Below are 21,908 nucleotides of genomic sequence, written 5' to 3' on the forward strand. Positions count from 1 at the left end.
AAGGGATACCAAAAGATTTAGCAGCTCAAAGCTTTCCACAGTTTGTGCACAGCAAAGGGAAATGAATCAAGTCTAAACCAGAGCCACAACATTAGATCCAGCCAGGTTGCATGCGGGAAGGAAAGAGTGCGAAATCAAAACTAAAAAGAATTTGCCGAGTGTGGTGGGTCAACATCCTTATCTTCCAAAAAACCGCAGAATGGAGGAATTTAGAAAGATACATGCATTGCAAAATTCTCCAGATGACCCAAGCAGATTGAAATGACTGAACTCTTAAAACAAAAGGGAAGCATAAAATAAATTTGCTTGTAGCTTCCCCTCCTCCACAACTCCCAATGAACTGGGTACATAAAACTATTTCGACTGCTTATTAGCAGTTATTCTGGGAGGAAGAAAGGGGGAAAAAAAGGTGAGTAGCATTTGCGATTTTAGACTAGCTTTGCATTTGCAGAGCCTCCTTTTTGGTCACAGATATAGCATTAGGAAAACAGTGCAGAACAAGTCTTGATTTCTTTTTGTATCCTTCATGTAGATGAAAAAGGGTTTATATCTGATAATATCAGACTAGAAAGTCAGAATTGAGTATGGTCCTGAGAAACCCTACTCTTTAACAGAAAGGTTTGAGCCTTCTTCCAGAAGTAATATTATAGCAGCTTACACCTTTCATCTTGCAACACCAGTGTTTTTTAAGGGGAATATATGCAGTACTCATGAGGCTAGTGAGGAATCCATTTACTTTCTGCCCCAAATCTGAATGAATACACACAAACACCATATAAACCATCACCTCTCATCTATTTTATTCTTTAGAAGCTACATTCTTTAGCAGTAGCCCAAGCACATTTGGAATAAAATTACACTGATTTGCTCTACAGCAAAACCAAACGCATTTGCGTACAATCTGCATTCACAACTATTCCAAGGGGAATTTAAAAGTACTTCATAATGTAAGAGAAACATTAATGTTAACGTGCTGTTTAAGTATTAATTTGTTCTCAAACTGTATATACACCATATCTCTGGGCACAACACACTTCACGAAGAAGAAATAATAATCCAAAGAGCTACAGCAAGATGCATATGACTGGTACTTTAGAGCATAATTACCTGGAAGACAGAAACAATCGCTTTAACTTATGCTCTGTGGATTGGTCTCAGAAGAAGGGATGAAGGATCAGCCTAGTTGTATTATTTCCCTTTATTATATTAGAAGAGTCACAGAGCTGCCCCTTGTACTTAACGGATACAGTAAACACAGAAGTGCTAGCAACTGAAGGGTAAACTGGGCAAACTGAGTATTTTCAATGAAAAAAGACCGGCTCCTACATTCCTGGAAAAGCTAATACTCTTCTACTTGGAAACTATATTGCATGCTCATACTTTGTTGTTCTAGCAGAACATTTCCAACTCACAAACGACCCTGAAGAACACGAGCAGAAAATCCACTTAGTTCTTCTGGTGCAATACTATGCCCTGAGGCACAGAGGTTGCACAAGTAGGAGCTGGCTGCTTGGTCCCATTGATTATGTCAACAAAATGCACTTAGTAAAGTACCGGAGGATGCAGTAATTGAAAGGCACATGTAAAATAATTACATACAGAGTCCACTTCTGATCAAAGTGACATTATCATGATGGTTATATAGCCACATTTTTATGCCACATATCAATTCAACATGAAACAGCTTAAAGCCCTTCATCCCTCAACTGCAACTAGGACACTAGAGTTTTCAGCCTGTTTCACGTCTCCTAAATACCTAGATACACACATATGAATGAATATATACATACACACACACTCTTTCTCTTCTCTTTAAGGAGCAAGGTTTTTCTGGCATACCAGTCCACATGACAAAAATGACATATCCAAAGTAAATATTAATAAAAAAATGACTGACAAGTAAAAAGTCAACTAATTACGTATCAGAGAATGGGTGAATTATTCTTATCAAGTTACACGCATCAAATTGGATAGGTGATGTACTGTTTGCTGTGAAGACAGAAAGCTAGTTAGCCTCTAGATTTGCTCCACTAATAACAAATACCTGGAGATGGAGCAGAAGTACCACATGAACATCTGAGAATTTTTTTTTGACTGACTGGACAGAGAGCAAGTATCTGTGCCCTGAGATGCTCTTGAGTTTAATTACCTCTTCTACATAACTGAGTTTCATTCTCCTACACAAAAAGGACACTCATCTGTTTTTAAATCAGAATTTTGCCTCACTTCTGTGAGATTGGATTACACTTCAAAGATTGAGAAACACTACCGGAGATCAGGTCAGATGAAGCCCCTGACATTTAAAATTCAATTAAAGGCTAAAACTATCATATAAACAGCGATGAAACCGAAGGAAATAGGAATTAAACTCTTTCCATGGCAGAGATTAAAATAGAACAGGCAATTAATATCTGGAAAGGATATTCTGCAAAGGCTTCAGAAACCTAATGTATTAGTCTACCACATATAAAATTATGCGAAGACCTCAAGTCCCATAATTGAAACTTGGGTCCGGTTGTTGACTTCAGAACAACAGATGCAATCGTCTGGGATTTCCACAGGTAATTGCTGACAGGCCTACCGTATCCTAAAGGGCTAACAAAGTATCATAATTCAAGAGCCTATTACTTATTCTGTGTCCTTGATTTGCAGCATTTATTTCAAAACAGACATGCTTGAGTTGTTCATCAGCAACACAAACATTTTGTTCTCTTCACCATGATACGAGATGAATATTGCATGTGCAATCTGAACCTGAACTGTTCAGATGTGAAGAATTTAGGCATGTGAGGAATTCAATGCATGGCATGCAACGCTTCCACTGCTAAAAGCTCCGATCAAAACATAAGCTACTGAAACTCTGCACGGAAAAAAAAACTACAGAAAATTTACAGCTAGCTTCCACAACATCACAATCTTTGATGAAGTACCTGACAGCTTGTAAAGTGTATTACTGGCTGTTATTATAGCAACAGATACTAAGGAATATGATGGATATCAATTTCCTGCTTTCTTGAAGCTCAACAGGCATTTGAATTTTACCTGCATCCTTCTCTCCAACACAATAGCAAAAGATGGTCAACAGCTTTACCTCAGGTCTGGCAAACCGCACGGAACAGCAATCCTGAGTAAACCTATCCACAAAAGTGTATGTGCCCTAGAAAAACACTGGGCTCAGAAACCCTGTGCTGAATGGAAACACCAGTCTAGGAAGAGGTGGCGATCATCAAAAACAAATGGAAAGAAAGGACAGGTCGCTTAATGTTTCCACCAGCACTTGACCTGGGCACAAAAACAAAAAATATTTTGACGTGAAGCTGGAATCAATGAACAGACATGGGCAGAACACTGCACGCAACAGACGAACGACCACAAAGACTGGAATGGAATTAATTTTTATGAAACCTCAAAATGCAAACTCATGACTGTGACCACAAACTTCAGCAAAACAGCAAGCACTTAAGTGGAACAAACTGAGGTTGAGGACCCCCCAAAAAACTGCTTCATGCATTTTTCTAGTAATTATCTATGTATTGCAGTGACAGAGACGACCACAAAATCACTGCCAAGATCTCATTTTTCTTGGAAATAACCTACTGCCCGAAGTGCTGGTGAGCCTCACCTGGAGAAGTGCATGGAGTTACAGCTGCCCACATTCCCAGAAGAAACCAGAAAGATGCAAAGAAGGAATGAAAAGATTTAATCTCTCATTTACTTAACTTCATAATATAACAGAGGGGGGATAACTGTTCTTACAAACCAATTGCTTAGGTAAACATCACTACAGAAGCAAACAAAAAATAAGAGAATTATTTAACCTCAGTAGATTAGGTTGAGGCATCTACAACAACAGAATAAAAACAAAAATTACACTAGTACCTGAAGATATTTCCTACTTACTAGAACAATGATACTCTGGTACAAATTTCCAATCAAGACAGAAGGGACAAAAACCTAAATCACTTTAATGTGAAACTTCATTCAAATGTAAAGGTTGCAATTGTAATGATATGGCAGCCAGAGAGCATTAGATAGTGCTGAGGAACCAAGAAAGTAGCTTAATTTTTATAAGCTGTAACACATTACTTCAAAAACAAAAACAAACAAAAAACAACCAAACCAAGAAACAACCATACAGGAACACTTCGGAAGCACGTCAGGAGCACCAGGCTTTTAGCATGCTATTGACCATTGACTGGGGCTTCAGGAACCCATTACGAAGTGCCAGTGTTGTGCCAAGCCCTGATGGAAACAGGTTGCTGTCAGAGCGCACACAGCAAGAGTAGAACTCCTAGGAGAATAACATTTGTTTTGCTTGTTAGGAATAGAGCTTACCTTGAGTGCTCTGCTTTGCTTCGATATTGTACAACAAAATAGAGACAAAAGAGGTATTAGGTGCATACAAACAGGTAAGCTACAGCATTCAGGTGTCCAAGAAACAGAGTATTTTTCAGAGATGCAAAGATGATGATTTACAGTGAGTTTCTGGCAATCTGTGGTTTATCTTTGACCCGAAAGACAAAGGCTCCAAATTACAGCAGTTTCCACTGTTACAGATTTTTTTTTTTTAAAATAAGAATTGCTCCATCCCTCCAGAAGCACCTCCAACACTGTCTCACGAAGAAACTGTCCTCAATACAATTCCCCAATGACATTTTCCTCTCTCCCCAGAATACGTACATTTTTTTTCCTTGTTTTTTGTGTTCTTACAGACACCCCATTGGGTGATAGCAACCTAGAACCTTCCTAGCAGGCAAAGAAGGAAAGGTTATTCATGGCATTGCACTCATCACTGCACTGCTGAGGCTTACTTGCTCCCTTGAGGCTCTTTTTTAAATACTAAAGAAGTTTAAGGGATCTTCTCTTTGACATTCGAAGGCGCACTGCACCACCTTGTCGCGTGGCCTGACAGCGCCGCATGTAAGCTATTACTTCAAAGTCGCTTTCAATTTTCTCCCACTCTAGTTCAATCCCATTAATTCGTATTCATGAATTTATTTTGAAGCCAAATGTGTATTACTTTCCACTTGTAGACATACAATTTCATTTGCTCTCTCTGAGACTACTTAAATAGCAGATCTAAATCCTTTCTGAATTTTACCTGCTGTTCAGCAGTGACCTCAATTTTTGATTTTATGGCATCAGCAAATTCAATTAGTTTATTTCCCACATCTAGGTCATTGAAGTTGGCTGGAAATAGAAGAGGTCAGAGCGCCGACCTCCGTCGAACTCTCACTGCCAGCCAAACATGCCTGCTCTGTTTTCTATTGTTGAATTGGATTTTACTCGTTTTTATCAGCACTCTCTAATGTCTGAACTTCACACGCTTTGAACAGCAACCTGCCAACTAAAACTGCCTCACTCCTGAGCTGCCAAGAACATCAGGTTGTGAAAAAAATCAAAATTATCACTGTCCACATTTGTTTGTTTCAAAGAAGAAAAAAAAGAGAAACCAAACAAAGCCAGCTAGAAGGAGAATTGGTTTATTATTGAGATATTGAAAAGTGGGGATACCAGAAAAGCATAAAGTTCTATTCAGACAAGAGCAGCCTGGTAGAACAAGTTACATGCAACGACAGCACTTTTGCTTTGAAGGACTTCCTACCCTCTCTGTTGCAGCTTATAAGGTCTTACCCTGACCCTCAGTTGTCACAGATAAACTCGCTTGGGAAGGGTCCTCTGGAGATCACCCAGGCCAGTGCCCCAGCTCAAGGCATGTCTAATTATAGCAGGTTGCTCAGGGCTTTGTCCAGTCAAGTTTTGAACACCTCCAAGAACTGATGTTTCAAATCCATTTGGGTACCTGCTCCAGTGTCTTTTTTTTTTTTTTAAATCTTCACAGTAAAAAAAAAAATAATTATAATTTAAATATTATTTGAAAAACAATGACTGTTGAACAGCCCTGGGCAGTTTCCAATACACAGAGCTTGCAGACAGAATATATGTAATAGGTAAATGTAGCAATAGGAAACACTAACTGTCAAACAAGCCATATAGTTGGACAAAAAACAGAACTAACATTTCATTATCAACATGTAATCAAATATTTGAGGCGCAGATATTGATGAAGTCATGGAAAAGACATTTTTGAGGCTACTATGGAAAATTCACATCCCAGTCATTGCAGTTCCAATTTGAGAATGAAATGAAAAAGTGACAACAGAATCAACAAAACCTGACACATTCTCAACACTTCCTGAGTATCTCTAGATGACCACAGCAGTTGAAGAGAAAAAAGAAACTGGAACTCATTAAGTTTGACTAACAGGTTGATTTAAACAGCCTACTACACCCTACAGAATGCATGACTTTCTAAAGCAGTGATTGCAGTACTTGTTACCTCACCAAACCACATTCACCTCCCCCCCCCCCCCCCCCAAAAAAAAAAAGCTATCAGTACTTTGCAGTGGTCTTTACATTTTCTTATTCCTCTGTTTAACTGTGATCACTTTGGTTTTATCTCAAGATAGATCACCTGAATTTTCCAAGGACGTTTTCTGAAACACATTGCTAAGTAGAAAGAGCAGCAATTAGATAGGACTACAATTTTAAAAGCTCTGATAAGAAATTCTTCAAATTCCTTCCATGTGTAAAGCAAGCTGTTTTCTGGGTGTGAGCTGTAGGCAGGCATTTTGCTGAGTTCAGCTAAACAACAGAGCAAGACATGGCCTTCTGCATGCTAAGACCCTGGTCACACTGCTCAAAGAATTTCATTTATTCCTAGCACTAGAGCCAAGGCTGATCTCTCCCCGGTGAAGACAGCTACTTCACAAAAGCTTCGTAGCAGTACACACTGTTAGTACAGTTGTTAAAACTGTAGTCTTGAGATTATTCCCTCTGTTTTCACAAGGCTTTCCATATGCTTCTCTTTGCAGCTAGCTCATTTGGCAGCATGCTACATGTTGGCAGTCTGCAATAATATGCAAGAAAAGCGAAGGATTGAGACAAATAATAAAAACACTTCTAAGCAGAACGTACGGAGGAGGAAGGAGTAATTGCGCAAAGATGTCAGGATGCAGGGACATGGGAAATTGCCAAACTGACAGTGGAAAACTCTCTTCCTGTTAATTGTAACTATAGCACCCCCGTACTAAAAGCTCTGCAGCCAAGAGCAAGTAGCAGCTTAATTCAGGAATTAAAATAGGCACTATATGTTTAGACAGTGCTCCTCCTTAGACAATGAAGAAGACTTAGTGTAGGGCAGCATGGCATGGTCAGGTACACCAGCCCGAATGTGTACCCATAACTAAACATCCAGACAACAAAAGCAAAAGCAGTGCAAAGGAGATCACAGAATTGTAGTGGTTGGAAGGGACCTCAAGAGATCATCGGGTCCAACCCCCCTGACAAAGCAGGTTCCCTAGAGCAGGTTGCCCAGGTAGGCATCCAGACAGGCCTTGAAAATCTCCAGAGAAGGAGACTCCACAACCTCCCTGGGCAGCCTGTTCCAGTGCTCCATCACCCTCACCATGAAGAAGTTCTTTCGCATGTTGGTGCAGAACTTCCTGTGATCCATTTTGTGGCCATTGCCCCTTGTCCTGTCCCCTCAAACCACTGAAAAGAGGTTGGCCAATCCTTCTGTCGCCCACACAATTAAGATATTTGTAAACTTTGATAAGATCCCCTCTCAGTCAAGATGTCTTGTTGACTTTGTTTTAATATTTTTCCTCATCACCTTCTATCAGAAAGGGATACATGTCCCCTAAATGTCTTTTGAGATATTTTCACCACTTTGTTTATGGACAAATGAAATGGAGCATAGGGTTATCTGGTAACATCCCATGAGCTAGTATTGGAAAGTCAGTTGAACCTAGCCTCTCTCTTTTCATAGATGAGAGGTTTCTGAATAGTATGTGTAGACCAAAGAACTTTTTTCTTTTCACTAATAGAAGTCCTAAATAAGGTGATGAAGGAATTTGGTCCAGTTTATTTGAGCTACCTTAATACAAATGCCTTTCATTGTTTGTTTAGTCTCCAAACAATTTTGAATAGAAGACTATTTGCAAGATGTCCTATGCAAATCCAAAACCTTTTCAATTTACAAATGCAAAGTTCACTGCATCCCAGAAGGCTTTTTATGTATCAAGAAATGGTTTGGCTATATAAGCCCCAGCAGCAGACACTGGCATTTGAAAGCTATGATGTAAGGACTACTCCTTCATTATCATGCAGAAAATTGGCCAGTGATTTAATTAACTCAAGCATTACGGAATTTTATTCTGTTCGCTCTGAAAGAATAGATGAGCATTACAGAAGGGTATTAAAGAAATGCTCTAAGATAGAGATCGGAATACAAATATTGCCAGGGAATGGATGAACGTGGAGGAAATCAAGGGCACAGCATCTTGTTTAACACAAATGTTAGTTGAAAGGCATGAATAAAATTGCTGCAGTCTTCACCCAGACAGGTGGAGGATGCCAACATTTATCACACAGGCAGTTTCAGAATTGGATCTTCTACTCCACCACCTATCAAGAGCTGAGCTTCATTCCTTATGTAGTTCACAAGAGTTTCAAACAGAAAGAACAAAAACAGCTCAGCAAAATCTGGCACATACATGCCAGTTTGGCGGGCAGCAAGCTTCCGGAGCAATCTACGTCAACTACTGTTCACAAGTGCTGGTGTTTTGGTAAATGCTGTTCCACCTACACGCGTACAATGATCCAGATTGCATCTTCTTACATGAATAGACAGAGGTACTGAGCAAGCCGTTTCACAGTAATAAAATATTTTCCTCCTCCTATTAAACTAAATTACGATTGACTAATACAGAGCACAAAATGATTCCCTAATTTATTACTCCTGCCATCACCGGCATACAGATTTGTGTACTAACAACACCAGGACGGACTATATGCTATAGTTTCTCCAAGGACATTTTACAGGAGCTGATATGAAATATTCTGACACTAAAGCTGTGGTCTATGCTAAAGGCAACTTTGAGGGTAGTTTTACCCCTCTTATGACAAGTGATAGTCCTTCATGCATTCAGAATAGACTTCTTGGATTCCACTCTCAGAGGAGAAGTTAATCTCTTTTGACATATCTGAGTCTAAGAAATCATGCTAACCCATGCTTGCTAGAACTAAAAAAAAGAAATTCACTTTTTGAAACTTCAAAAAGGCTAGATACACCAATCCGTCTCAGCAAAATTCTACACAAGAATGAGAAAGAACTGCACATAAAAGGTTTGATCTCACACTATTCAAGTCACTGGGAATTTTCTCAGCAGCTTGAATGGGAGGAGGATCAAGCCCAGAGAGCATAGCAGGGCAGCAGGTTGGCCCCAAGGTATTGATTTTAAGCCCTGTGTCCTTTTTGAAATAATATGTTCAACCCTCAGGCTAAATAGACTGGCACAAATGATCTACACTGAATAGAAGGCTACCAGCTCAGACTCTCACTGAAAGACTTGCAAAATTTGGCATTTCTCTTCATCCTCAGGTGCTGACTTACATAGCTATGCGAGAATCTGTTTCAGTATGGAAATGGTTTTAGCCCTCAGTTATAGACAGCTGGAAAATCAAAGCCCTAAGGGTGCAGAAATTGGAAGTCACAAAAATAACAAATCTGTTCTAAAAAAAAAAAGTGAGCCTCAGAGTCATAATTTTCAAACCTTTAAGTCAACAACCATTAAAAAAATTAGTAAGTCTTTTTTCTTTGATTTCATCTAAGAATAAGAAACCATAAAATAGAGCAATACAATACTTTACATAGATGATATTTATACAAGCCTCTTAACTGGGGCTAAAACTTAAAGAGTAACTTGATTAACTGGAAGTTATATTACTCATTTCGTTGGAATCAGAGTATTCTGCAAGTGTCGCAACTATTGAATATGCCTCAGCACACCATTCCAAAGATGAGGTTAATTCTGACACACTGAAGAATTACTCTGAGTAAAAGTGTAGAACAGCATATCCATATAAAACCACAGCTCACAGAAGAACAAATTAAAATGCTCTCTATAGGTACATTAAAGGAGGCTGTAGGGAGGTGGGGGCTGGTCTATTCTCCCACATGCCTGGTGACAGGACGAGGGGGAATGGGCTAAAGTTGTGCCAGGGGAGGTTTAGGTTGAATATTAGGAAGAACTTCTTTACTGAAAGGGTTGTTAGGCATTGGAGTGGGCTGCCCAGGGAAGTGGTTGAGTCACCATCCCTGGAGGTCTTTAAGAGACGTTTAGATGTTGAGCTTGGTGATATGGTTTAGTGGAGGACTTGTTAGTGTTAGGTCAGAGGTTGGACTAGGTGATCTTGGAGGTCTCTTCCAACCTAGACGATTCCGTGATTCTGTGAAATGCTCCTCCTGCAACACTGTAAAGACTTTGCGATAGAAAGAAAGATTTTAGTTTATGCTTCATCTACAAATCAGTCATTTCAGATTGCAGCAAAAGTCTGGTTACTTTGGAAGCTGTAAAGCCACATTGCGCTAATCGATAGAAAAAATGCCACATAAAAATTACAGTGGAAGAGTTAGAAATAGCTCAGAAAAATCTCATTTTAGGAAGAATAATAGCAAAATCAACTTTTCAACATTTGCTTGTTTATGAAGGGGGACATCTGCATAAACAAGTTTGTTCATTCCACAATTCCTCTAAAGTAGGTCAAGATTTTTCTCCCCTCTCTCTACAAGGCAAAAAATGATTTGAGAAAAATATATTTCAGACAGAAAAATGAAATAGCACTGACAGATGGCATATGATTTATACTTTTAATTTACTCCATGTCATACTCCCCTAAAAAGATGCAGCTGGTCACTACAGAAGAAGGCCTCCTCTTTACTTGCAAATTGGGTCAGGTAAAGAGATGCATTAAACTTTCCCAGAGCACAGATGACACAGGGAGAGAAGGGAGAAACTCAGACTCATTCACTTGGACACTACTGTATTAATCTAGACTGGAAGAGTCCTGCAAGAAGCAGACAAAGTCCAGTCCCCTTGCATCTTCATGCTGTAACATCTGCAGTGCTGAAGAGCCACTACCAAGTAATTGGACAGAGAGAAATCAGTGGACAAACCCTCTCCTACAAGGACACAACGTAGAATAAAGGGGGTTTTTGCTTGCAGATACTTGCTCTTCAAACAGCAGAATTGTTCACTTCTTTAAAAGATCAATAGTCTAGTTTATCCTCTGGAATTTGTCATCCTTCTACTGTTTTGGGGATGCTCACTGAAGAAAACCATGTGAGCAGAACCACCTAAATGCTCTGACAGTCATGCGACCAAACTGGTCAAAACACAGCAATAAGGAAGAAAGTGATTGTCTCATGAAAAAAAAATAAAACCTGCTCAGCTCACATGATTAAATCAAAGCAGGATCAAATGGGCTTACTGGTTTATTAGTTACATGTAATTAAGCAGGAAACAGAGAAATATATGTTCCAGGGTCGATATCAACAACACGACAGAGACCACAAAACTAGATAGGTACAAATGTCACCACACGCCTCTACATTTTTAAGCACCCTTTGGTAACCAGCTGTCCCCAGCTGACTTACAGGGGCTCACCTCCCCAGGCCACCTCAGGCGGCGCAGCAGCAACATGGCTGCCCTGCTGCTGCCCAACCCCACACTGGTGGTACGACGGGCAGCATCCCGCTGGGAGGCCACACTACGTGGCCTAGGCAGTGTGATTTCCCAAAGGGGGCCACATGGACTCCCTCACGAACCATGGAAACTGAACCCCACAGGCTAGCAAGCCAGGTGCCTCATGTTGTCCTCAGAGGAAGGCCTGTGACTAACAAGCTGAATTCCCTTGTCATCTTATAAGGGACCTCAGGAGGTATCTAGTGTAACTCCTGCTCAGTGCAGGGTCAGTCATGGTATCCGATCAGGTTGCTCAGGGTTTGATCCAGTCAGGTCTTGAAGCCCTCCAAGTCTGGAGCTTGCGCAGCTGCTGCAGGGTCCTCACGGCAGGGTCTGTTTTTCCTTATATCCCACCTGAACCTCTCGTTTCAGATTCTGCCCATCTCTCATCCTCCCACCACAAAGAACTGGGACCCATCTGCTTGGTATGTGCGGACAGCCTGCTGTTTGGTAAGGCCATCCCTTTTCCGTGCTGAACAAGCCCAGCCTTCCAGTCCTGGTCTGGTTTGCCACCACAGATACAGTCACTAGGACACATTTTCACTATATTTCTTTCACAGTTCTCCTGAAAAACAGTTCTAGGACATGAATAGTAACACAAAGCCAGTGGCCCAGAAAACAAATTGTCAGGATGTTTTGCTTTACTGAAGACTGTAGTTCATCATGGGATAGGGAAGCAGCCATCGCTGCCCAGGTTACCTAGAGATAAAAACATTACGCAAGACAGACATTATGCAAGACTCCACCAGAAATAACTATAGACTTTACAGTGGCTCAGATGAAGAGTTTTTTTTTTTTTTTTAAAAAAAAAAAAAAAAAGGCAGCGGCAAGATTACAAAATAGAGGGCTTCCCCTGACAGCTAACAAACAACCCTTACAAATAGCACAGTCACTTCCCACTGAACAACTACAACAAAAGTTGGCTGACTCTTAGAGCTTTAGGCAGCAAGTTACCTCCCACTCTGATCTCTAGTTACCATCTCAATATGTGACACTTCCAATATCATTCTACATTTAAATAACACATGTATTTAGATACTCGTTGAGACTGACACTCCCCAAAGCCACTGAGGAGGTATGGGGAATGTACCTGACCCCCCTGGAGGGAGCTGCAGAGCGAGCAAGGAGCAGGATCTTTTCGCAGGTTGTTACAGAAAGGCAACCTTACTCTAGTGATTTTTGTCTAGTCTAATCAGACATTGGTGATAACAACATTGGGCATGTCCTCTGTTGCTGACAAGCACTGGTGGAGCAAACAGATAGTAAAGGAAAGCAATAGTTACTTCTAAAACGAGAGGATGCTACCTTCTCTTGCAGCGAGGGCCTGGTACTCTCCAGGAGTGAAACTCCCAGGTCTCACTAGCAAGCAAAATGCTCCATCAGGTTCACAAGTTCCCTTTTATCCCACCCTTGGCACACCATGCTCTCACATGGGCAGTTGCCTTGCCCTGTCCCCTGCCTGGACAAGACCATAAATTCCACCCATTTAAAAATCAGGCATTAGGTCATTAATTCTCAGCAACAGAAGACTCAGAAATCCCCGTGGCTCTGACCTGCCATAACACAGGCCACATACCAAACACCTGTGGTTCAAAGGCAAGCTCTGTAAAACATGCTTAGCATCCCAGTGAAATCCCTGGGCAAGTGGCAGTACATTTTAAATAGTCTCCTCTCCTCTGAATGACCTGGACAGAAAACGCACTGCCACGTGAATTTTTAAGGCTTTACAGGGATGCAGTTAACTCCTCTCGCCAAGGAAGGCTTTATAGACCACAGATCTTAACCTCTGTCTGTTAGCATAAGACAAAACAAGGATCCAGGAGTCAGGAATCAGCTCGAGCTGTTTTAAAGTTCATACACGCAAAGCAAGAGTACACCATAAAGCTAACAGGTAATAAGATTTGATGACTTTTGTAGAACTTAAAAAATAATTTCAGCTTTTATGTAAAACAAATCCCATTTCAAGGAAAAAAAATAGCAGGCCTGTTTCAAGTGCTTGGTATCCTGACTGTTCCCCTTGCTAATCGATACGCAGAAAGGACACTGCTTCTGGCACTCTTCCAGCCTAAGCTGCACGCTTGCCCTTCTACCACATAGCACTACAGGGATCGCATCAGAATGGTGTCAGCACACCATCTTTCCCCAGCACAGTTTCCAGCACAAATATTCAGCACTACAAGACAAATAACTACTCCAAGGCAACAAATGTACAAGGCTAAGAATAAAAAATAGCAACTGCTGGGGGAGGATGGAGGATTAAGTTCTCAAACAAACAAAACGCTGAATAAAATGTGTGCATCACTTGCTAAACTGAAAATGAAAAATAGTCTCACCCAGAAAACAACAGTCCACTAAAACTTGGAAAACTTCAAAGTCTGAAGTGGAAACAAGAAGATGTACTTATGAAATACAATTTTGAACATCAGTGCTTATTCTTAGTGCTCTTGGAAACATTAGTCATGTTTCAGTATAAACCGGAATATAAACTCACGTGTATCTCTTGCCAGCAAATACCACATCCATCAGTAATTTTATATCACTTCAATTTATTTTAGAGAAACTTGCTATCCTTGCACCATGGTTTTATCCTTGGGCCCTCAAAAATGAAGGCCATCATTTAAAGAGACACAAATTCATCTGACAAAGGGTGCACAGGCAAACTGTTTAGCCTATCTTAGAAAGCACCCACAGAAGGGGGGGGGGGGGGGGGGGGGGGGGGCTAGATTCACAATGTCATCAGGCAATCTTCAAAAGTAAAGGAGAGACAGCTGTTGATTTAGTCCTGAGAAAATGAGCATCATATTAAAATCTCTGCCCACTCTTGTCTCAGCAGCTGATTCCCATCCCCACAGATGGCCTGCCTGCTCTGAAAGCTTTCCTGCAGCACCCTCTGCCAAAAACTGCGCCTGGTATGTCAGCAAGTAGAAAGAAAAAAAGCCATAATTTGCATTCAAATTTTTGTAGATATAAGTGTCATAGTGGGAAGCTTACCCAAAAGCACCACCCAAATAAATGAGATCTTTATTGCATCTGCCTGTCTCTTGATAATACAGTATATGCTGGGGAACAAGGGAGCAATAAATGAACTTATGCACCTGTTACAAAACATACTCCTACTGTAACACATTTGGGACAGGGAGCCAGATGGAAGGGGATTGCTCACTGAGGTGCCTGACACTATGAAAGTCTGGGCTGCAGTGGAAGGTGTCAGGGCTGGGTCTGCAGACACAACCTTGTATGCCAGCCAGGCAAGCAGAGCAATGCCCCGTGGTGCCCATCAACATGCGACCAGAGGGGTCAGCACCATCACGGGTATGATGGGTGTCATAGGACAGAAATGGCTTTCCACCTGTTGTACCCACGTTTATTAGTACGTAAATTATAGGCTTGGGGTCACCAAGTGGTGCAATATTGTTTTTGTTGCTGAGACAAGCTGCCCCCCAAGATGTATAATTGCTTCCTATTTTATTTAATGGTACTAGGCTCCAGAAAAGCAATATTTGTTGCTCTTTTGGGGGAATGGAGGGTGGTTCTTACTTCTGATGTCGCCAAGTAAGCTTGCCCTGCTTCTACAGGAGAAAACACAAAGGGGTGCATGGGGTGAGGGACACCACAGTAACACACACCGAGCAGATCCACCAGACAGCTAAATTCATGTGAAGGGGACTGAAATGTTTTATTCTTAGATGGAAATAGAGCTAGCCACAGTGCTGAAATAGATTTTGAGAGCAGAATTTTTAGCCCACAAGTTTTAGCTATAAACCTGCAACTCCAGCTTCTTTAAAGTTACCATTGATTTACAGCAGTGGATTGAGAGCTCTCATTCCATCCCACCTCTCCTCAATTTTTATTTTTTTTTTTTTTAAACAGGGTAATTACTTACAAAAAATTAAACTGATTCTCTCCTCTCTCCTTAGGTGACTGGTTCTCTAAAATCACTTAATGATATTCAACTACTATGTCAAGCATAATTGACTAACCTAAGGTTTAAAGACACCAGCTATTATTAATGAGGTGTTTTAAAACACATTTTGCTGATGTAGCCACTGCCAGAATTTATAACAGAGCTCTACATGTTCTCAGAGCAGCATAGCACTCCTCAGCTGCATTGCTACAGAAGTGTTACATATCATTTCTCTCAGGTTTCAGGGAGTAAGGGGCTAAAGCACAGAAATCACACAAGACAAAATACTTCTAAAATATCACGTCTACAAATGCAGATGCCTAAAAGATTAAGTACTTGCAGAAACTAAGCAGCAGAAAGACATTACACTGTTGTTTTTTTTTCCCCTCTCCTGCTGACTTAGGATTTCTATGCAAGCTAAATCTGACAAACTAGCTCTAGAAGGTGCAGGTCCATATTGAAAAATTAAAGCTTTAGGCTTTTTGTTCCTGTTTTAAATCTCTGCAGCATAAGTATATTTAATGCATTCCACAGGAAAAAAAAAATCTTGCCCTATTTACATTATGAGTCTGGTCTCAATGTAAGTCAGAAATCTTGAATTTTGAATGGAGGGCAGCAGCAGGAAGAGGAAAAAGAAATAGTGAATATCAAACATCACTTCTTTCAAATGCAGATAAACTACTGGTGCTTAGATGTACAAGCTTCTTTTATCAGTATATCTGGCTCTTGCCTGCAACAGGAAGCTCACAGTTTTTCCAGAAGCCTGCAGAAATAGCCAGTACTAAATGAAAGACACTGGACTGCAGATAGCTAGGCTTCATGACAGCTTCCTTTTCCGAGTCACATCTTCAGGTTGCCTCAGTTGAGCCTACCCTACAAGGATGACAAGTTGAACTTCACTTGTGTCTATTCAGAAGAACAGGCATGGGATCTGATTCTTCGGCTGCTTACTCAAGGTTCAGAAACATGACACTTCATCAGAACTGCTTACCGTTTGCAGCAGTAAAAGCGGAGACCAAATCAAGTCTGAAATATTTGGCTTCTTGCCATTACAAATACCAGATCATCATTCAAGAACAGTTAGGTAGATAAGACAGTGTGCCTCAAGGTAATTTTAATATTCAGACATCAAAGCAGCAGCAAAATCACTGACAGGCAATCAGCAAAACTTAAAGCAGCAATGAAGTTATTTTCCACTTTTGTGCTATACTGCTTAGCAATTAACATCTGCTTCAAAGTTTTATAGGTGTTGGGAAAGTTAAAACATTACTGATACCCTTCCAGTGGTGGCTATTACGTTCCCCTGGTCTGGAAGATGATGACTATCTTCTGGCTCCAAATCCCTTAAGAACCTTCAAAAAAAAAAAAAGTGCCAGCCTGGGAAAAATAGCTTCAATTTCAGTATAGCAAGAGAGCACAGTGAACTGTGCTCTCACAGTGAACTCTTCAGCACAGTGAAGCCCTCCCTTTGCAGAACAGAGTCCACGAGAGAAAGATCTATGCAGATACACCACAGTTGTGCTTAGATGGAAAACTAGAATCTAAATATATCTATACGGAGCAGGACCTTCTACTTACATTTTCTCCTGCAGTAGGAAACAAGCATCACCAAAGCAATACCATGATACAACACAGCAATTTGTGGTTGTAGTTGTTTTTCTGTCCTCAAACCCAAAACTAGCTGTTTTGTTGTTGTTAAGGACACGAAAGAGCTAGATTTGAGACAGCTAGAGTGTTATCACTTCTGACTCAAGGGTATCTAGGAGAACAGGCAGCAGGAACAGATAGGCTTTGTAGAGTCTGCATTTCAATTCTGGGTTCAGTTCCTTACAACTAGATTCTATCCCAAACCCTTCTTCACAGAAGAAAGGGCCAGGACAGATCCAGCTGTCTCCTTAGACTTTGAAGTGGAAGAGTTCAGGAAAAAATATTTCTTCCTCAGCTCTGGTCATTGTTACAGCCCTGGCTATGCACATTCATGGCATAACAGCTTGCCTCTGGAAGACATTACCATCAATGGGAACACTGGGCACAGAGAGGAACTTAGCATCCAGTGTACTGGGGTTTGGGGTTTTTACTGATTATCTGGTTGAGCCCAGACATGTCTGCCACCTGTGAGTAATTCTGATATTATCTGTCCTACCATGAGACAACATAAGTGAGACTTAAGTAAAGCTGTCCTAGTGTGAAGTCGGCGAGAGCACAACTCAAAGGTGTGCTGCTGTGTCTATCATGCATGTTGTCTTTGTGCAAAGAAACTTCGTAAGACATTCTCACAGGAACAATAATTAGAAGCAACAGAAATCATTGTTCCCACAAGTCTCAATGCTGCTTTAGGGAGAGTTTCAACAAGAATCATTCCACTCCCTGTGACAATGAAATCTCCTTTCAGAAGAATTATAACTGGGTGGTAAAAACGGGATAGCAAACAGTTCCTCAGTAACTGATACGCAGAAAAACACAGTTCTGAAATAAGCCAGGAAGTAAAATCAGCCAGAAGACTACAATAAAGAACAGGCACGTATCTCTACTGCAAAAGGAGAGACAGCCTATATTCTTGCTGATATTAGTGCCTTCTCTTTGGTCCTGTTATTTATCATTTGTTATGTGGTAGCACTTAAAAACCTCAGGCTTGAACAAGGCTGCCATTAAACAAAGAGAATAAAAGTATGCCACTCACTCCTGTTGAGCACCAAGTTGTGTTAAATTCTTCAGAAAACAATCTTGTGGAAACAAATCTTCCCATTATGCTGTTTTAGATCTGTTCAGGTTGAAAGTTAAAAATTCCTCTATTAAAAGTGCTCACAGAAGTTAAATATCTTGATATACTGCATTAAACACACCTAACAGACAACATAGCTTTGGTATTTTTCCTTTCTCCTGCACATGTCAGTCATCTGAATTGAACCCACCACTTTGTGTTATTACAGAGCAAAACCCAAAACCTCTTCAATGTTAGCAACCCAAATCAGAAGTTGTACATAAATGCAAAGATCAACCCCCTTCACGAGGAAGAAGCCGTGCAACTTGGTAGATTTGAGCCAAGCGATTGCCTCATGGAAGATAACGCATGATTTTCCTCTTAAACAGTAGTTCCTTTCTTATTTATTTTGACCATTGGATGTAATTTAGTACACAGCATTTTTCCCTTTGAAGTGTTAGAAGTCATTAGTAGCACTTACTTATATGAGATTCATTAAATACTCTAGTAAATGCTCTCTATTGATTTATCGTTAAAATTAATTTCAGCAATAACATTTTAATACTGAGTTCAGTAGTACTGTTCTGCTTTAGCTTGGTTAGTTAAGCAGAGGAAAGCTGCTTTCCAAAGTGAAGCATGCACACAACTTTTTAAGCATTCCCCATTTTGAAGAAGCATAATCTACCATCTCCCTGCATAACTGAATCTAAAGTATTTCTTGTTCATCCAGCATTCCTCTCCCCATCTCCAGTGGGAGAGATGGAACGAGAATAGCTTGAGATTAACGTATTTCTCCTACACATTAATAGCATTTTTAACCAAGTCTTGCTAGCAAGTTAAAAAAAAAAGAAATCCTTGAGGACCAAAGTTCAAAAGCTGGAAGTTCGACAAACTGTTGTGCCACCTACTGTTGTACTGTACCCTTGCTACCCCTCTGTAACCCTTCATAACTTACACGTGGCAGAGGAGTTATTGGTGCTAGGCTGCACCGAGTTCAAATAAGCGAGTACCATTCTTCAAGTGTCAAAGGCACAGAGCAAGGTACACAAGGTGAAAATAGAAACACTGGAGGAAAGTCCATAAGCGATGTGGAACATTTACAGGGACTACAGAACAAGAAAGACTTTCCATGGTCTGTCAAGCCAACACTTCCTACAAAAGGTTTTATTTCACCATTATTACAATGGCCAGTTGCAGTTGTGAACTCTCCAAACAGTAACATAAAAAGCAATGTAAATAATAAAACTCTCATATTTAACGTCTATCAACTATTTCCTGATTTCATTCTTCTAACCAAGGCTGACAGCCAAAATCCGCTTCAACTTTCTATTAATAAAAAGTGACTCGTAGGAAAATTCAGGTTGGAGGTCTCCAGACCAACCTCCTGCTCAGACCACTGCTAGCCATAGGATCGGACCAAGTTACTCAGGGCTTCAATCAGTTTGATTTTAAAACCCTCCAAGGCTGGAGACTATGTAACTGCTCCACTGTCTCAGTGTGCTTGTGGGTAAAAAGTTCCTCCTCACATCCATCCCAAACTTCTTAAGTTGTGTCCATCGCCTCTCATCTTCCTACCACACACTGCTATGAAGAGTCAACCTCCAAGGCTGCCATTATACACCTCTAAAGCCATCCCTCCCCCATGCTGAACAAGTCCGGTTACCTCAGCCTCTCCTACAGGGCAAGTGCTCCAGCCCTCAGACATTTTGGGGGCTCTCTGCTGAGCTCATTTCAGTAGCTGAGCTGCGTTACAGTGATGCACAAAGCTGTGAATAAGAGTTTTCAAAGTGAGACACATGCTTGACTTTAGATAGATTATGAGGCTTCAGAGATTTAACAGACACCCCACAAAAAAAAAAAAGAAAAACACACACAAGGAAATTTCAACCCTCCACACTTGTTCTATGCAAGTGGTTTAAGACAGTCAATGGTCAGATACCAAAGACACATGGTAATATATTGCTCATTGTCAGCCCTACAGTCACCAGAGCTGCATTGAAAGGATAGCGGGAGGGAGGGAAGACGCACAGGAAGGAGGCAAGCAAGTGCTATCAGTAAGATGCACTGCAGCAAAGGGACAAATCTGAAATTGATTCATGACTGGACTATGGCGCAGTAATATCATACTCCATGACCTACCACACTGCCCTACTGGGGGCTCTCAACATTTTTCTTTCTATTTCTTCCACTATCTTAAAGTATACCCTCGTGTTCATGTTTCTTAGGAAGACCTGTAAGTGCTCACCAAACCCAGGAAAAAAAAAAAACTTAAGTGTGCTGACTGCTGTTGCACAGGCAGCTGCATTTATCAAGTCATTGGTCTCAGATGCACATGCTGTAGAGTAAATAGGTGGTAACATATTTATTGCCTCCCCCCCCCCCCCCCCCGCAAAAAAATAAAAAAAGTGAAAGAAAAATCCTAAAGATGAGCGTCTAACAGAAGATTGACCCATCTGCCATAAACATGGAGGGGGTGAAGGGAACACGGGAGCCCTCTATTTCAGGCGCCAGGGGTCAAAACAAGGATACTATCTCTATTTTGGTCAATGAAGCACCAGCCTCACAATAAAAAGTTCAGTAACACTGCATTTTTGCAGATAAATGAAAGCCAAATAAATGAGAAACAAATTAAACCTTTTCTAAATCCTATATTGCATAAGAATTAGGGAGTTGTTCAATATAAGAGTTTTGCCTAAGTACACAAGACTAAATTTCATCTGAAGAGTGATGGAATTGGTAAAAACAGAGGGGAGGATCCTTAACTATAACAATCCATAGTTCCTGACCACTTATCAGATATCCTCTTGGAATATAAGTCAGTTTTTTCTGGCATATCTATTTGGTAACCTTCTCATCAAAGCTGGATGAGTCAGTCATCACAGCTATCTATAGGTAAATTATGACCTGAATCTAGCATGGACACAGTACCTTCATGTAAACACACTAGGCATCAAATGTATACTTTAGCAAGCAACAAGCAGGACTCAAAAAAATCCCCTCAGCAGCTGAAACATCGCATCAAGATCCCTTCCTCCCCACCATAACAGCAATGGCTACTAGGGAGAGCAATGGGAAGAGTAAATAGACAAAAACAAACAAAAACATTTAAGCTTCTCCTTCTGAAGAAAAATAGTAGACAAAATAACAGTAATCACAGATCACAATGGGATGTTCCTTCATAGCTCTCTTGAATAGAGCAAGCCTGAACGTAGATGGTTTCCCTTTCTGCATACAGTTTCTTCTCAGGAAAAAAATAATGCAAAGGGAAGATTATCATCACTTGTTCTAGAAGGCAAACTTATTGAGGTTAAATACATAGGGAAAAAAACAGCTGTATACATGCACATAAAATATCAAGACAGATTTAATGAAGGGCAGCTAAAACTTTCAGAGATCATTTTTAATTTAAGTTTAACTAAAGAGACAGGGCGTTTTGTAATCCAGCTTTAAGTAGTTTATGTTAAGAAGGGCTTCTTCAGGGAACGGCTGTGTGTATGGATGCTGTGAAGCCATTACCATAACTACAATGACTTCCACAGCACTCGGTACAATTCCATCTTCTCCTTGCTGCTCCAGCTTTTCGCATTCATGCTTCCAAGCCAAGGACCAATTAAAAACAGCACGTACTTGTGCATAAGCTGCTAGCAAGTGAGCATGCTTGTGCCAGGAAGTCTCCACCAGCACAGAGGGGAGAACCACTTCCAGAATTCAGCAA

General features: G+C 40.7%; 1 long non-coding RNA gene across 1 annotated transcript in view; it reads right to left on the bottom strand.

Annotated features, from left to right (window-relative positions):
• Positions 1-10,402: 10,402 nt before the first annotated feature.
• The window catches only part of LOC106039525 (uncharacterized), a 48,744-nt gene continuing 37,238 nt past the window's right edge, over positions 10,403-21,908 (bottom strand). The window contains exon 4 of the long non-coding RNA XR_010833433.1: positions 10,403-12,287. This is a non-coding gene — a long non-coding RNA (uncharacterized lncRNA). The remainder of the gene's footprint in view (positions 12,288-21,908) is intronic.

Source organism: Anser cygnoides, chromosome 1 (genome assembly GCF_040182565.1).
Source record: "Anser cygnoides isolate HZ-2024a breed goose chromosome 1, Taihu_goose_T2T_genome, whole genome shotgun sequence".
Classification (NCBI taxonomy): domain Eukaryota; kingdom Metazoa; phylum Chordata; class Aves; order Anseriformes; family Anatidae; genus Anser; species Anser cygnoides.